Below are 2,557 nucleotides of genomic sequence, written 5' to 3'. Positions count from 1 at the left end.
AATTAAAAATCCGATTATTTTTTTCCAGCCAAATATTCTAAATAATAGCTCTAGAAATGAGGTCCCAAAGGGTAGTTGTCGGAAATCTACCGACGATAACCAGGAGGTCTAGATCTTTAAAATTTTTTGGTAGTCACAATTAAAAAAATATGTTCCACTGTTTCAAGACACATGTATATGTGGCATTTTAAAAATTACATCCTTCCTTAAAAATATTTGTGAGAGTTAGAATTTTGTCATCCCACACTAACCTTCAAAACAATAAGATTTATACTTATTTTTTTTCTTCTCTTTCTTTTATTTTTTGTTATTTTGAATAATGATGTGCTATCTCTTAAAAACTTTTACTTTCTTTCTTTCTAAACTAATGCCACATGGGCCGGCCTGTATTTCCTCAATGACTGCATAGATTGTGTGGGCGACAATGCCGTAACAGTGAACTTGCATGCATCTCCACTTGATGAAGAAGGAAGAACAAGGAAGAGTTGTGTCTTGGATTGTGTGTGGAATCAAAACAAGAAAACTTGAAGAATTATGTTCACAAAATATACATGTTAGTGCAAGTCCCAGGCGATAACAGAAAGAGAAAAGGAAGGGTTCCGGGTGAAGTATTATTATATTCGGATTAGAGATCTTGAAGATCACAACAATTAATAATTTGAGTATTTTTTCCCCTCATGTTCCAATGAAAATATTTTTTCCTTAATATTTTGAACATAATATATGAAACACTTAACCAACAGACGTTAGTTAAAAAGCAGATCAAAATTATTCTGAATTTAAATTTTTATGAATATAAAATAAAATTCGTTCTCCTAAGAACATAGTGGGCCAAAGTAAAAAATAACCATATAATAGTTACATCTACTAGTTTAACTAGTATAATTATACTAATATAATAAATAATTATCATGAATTATAAAAATAATATTGTAACTATAAATTTAACTGCTATAAAAAAATAAATTCTATTTCTAAGTTTAAAATAGGGGTGATGCTATATTTACCTTTTTTTTTTATATAAATTTCAAATTCAAATAATAAAAATCGCTAAATTCTTCCAATTAAAAAAAATTATAAAAGCATATTTAAAATTCTAAAATCTAAAAACCCAAATACTATAGAATCCAATATCAAAAATTCTAAAAAATTAAACCCTAAATAATAAATATTAAACATTAAAATCTTAAATCCTAAACCCTAAATCCTAAAGGATTTGCAATTGACAATATAAGGTTTAAGTAGAGAATTTTAGATTTACCATTCACAGTTAAAAGTTTAAATTTAGGATTTAGTTGATAAAACAAAATTTATTTTTATTTTTTTAAAAGAAGAAAGAAGATAGAGGAAGAATGAGACGAGATACCAACTTGACATTAGCGTCAAATCTAAAAAACAATAATTTTAAATTTATACTTTAACAGCAAAATTCAAAATAAAAAATGATAATTCATAAAAACTAGAGTGAAAGATATACTATTTTTTTTGGTATAATCACCAAAATAGTCCCTGTACTTTTCTCTCTTTTCCTTTTACTCTTTATCGAAATGCTCGAGTTAGTCCCTCTACTTTTGAAAATGTCAGCTGTTAAAAAAATGCTCCCAGCCCGGTCCCTCTACTTTTTGAAATGTGCCCACTTAGTCTAAGTGGGCACGTTTCAAAAGTAGAGGACCGATTAAAGCATTTTTAACAGTAAGACATTTTCAAAGAAAGAGGACTCAGAGCATTTCTGAAAGAGAGGACCAAAAGAAGAGAGAAAAGTAGAGGGACCAACTAGGGTATTATACCATTTTTTTTTGTTGTTGCCTCTCTTTTGTATTTGGTCCCTAGCCTTTTTTATATTGAATTAGTGGTTTATCTATTTTTTTTAAATGAAAGGCATAAAGATAATAAAGATCCAGTAGAAAACTGAAATAAAAAAAAGACAATAAAGATAAAGAAAATAAAAAACCTAAAATGATTGATTAATTTCAATATTTTTTTCAATATATATATATATATATATTATAAAATGCGAATAAACTATAATCTTATTAAAATAAAAGTATATAGGGAGAAAAGCATAAAACAATAATTACAAGAGATGGAAAATTTTACAAAAGATAAAAATCCAATAGAAATGCCAGATACCTGAAGATGAGCCGTCCCTTGTGGGGCGCTTGTCATTTTTATCAAAAATCTTTTCCCAGGGATGAATATGAGCAGTCACAAGGTTAACTGGTTCCCAGGTTGGTCTTCAAATTTTATTATTTTTAAAAAGTATATTTCAAAATTTTAGTGGTCGAATTCTATTTTGTTAAAAAATAAATTTTAAAATTTTAATTTTAACTTGAAGCGAAAATTCAAACCAGGACGATCTATTCGGATGAATACAACAACATAAACCAAAGCACTAAAACAAATAAAATCATACATAATCAAGGTGATCCTCCCCTGTGAAAGTTTGGAATTTTGTGTATATCGTCATGAATTATTTATATATAAACGCACATAAAATAAATGAAAAAAAGTTAATAACATAGGAATGTTTTTTTTTTCACTAAAAACTAATTAAAAT

Source organism: Dioscorea cayenensis, chromosome 7 (assembly GCF_009730915.1).
Source record: "Dioscorea cayenensis subsp. rotundata cultivar TDr96_F1 chromosome 7, TDr96_F1_v2_PseudoChromosome.rev07_lg8_w22 25.fasta, whole genome shotgun sequence".
Lineage (NCBI taxonomy): Eukaryota > Viridiplantae > Streptophyta > Magnoliopsida > Dioscoreales > Dioscoreaceae > Dioscorea > Dioscorea cayenensis.
Note: the sequence above shows the minus strand (reverse complement) of the source record.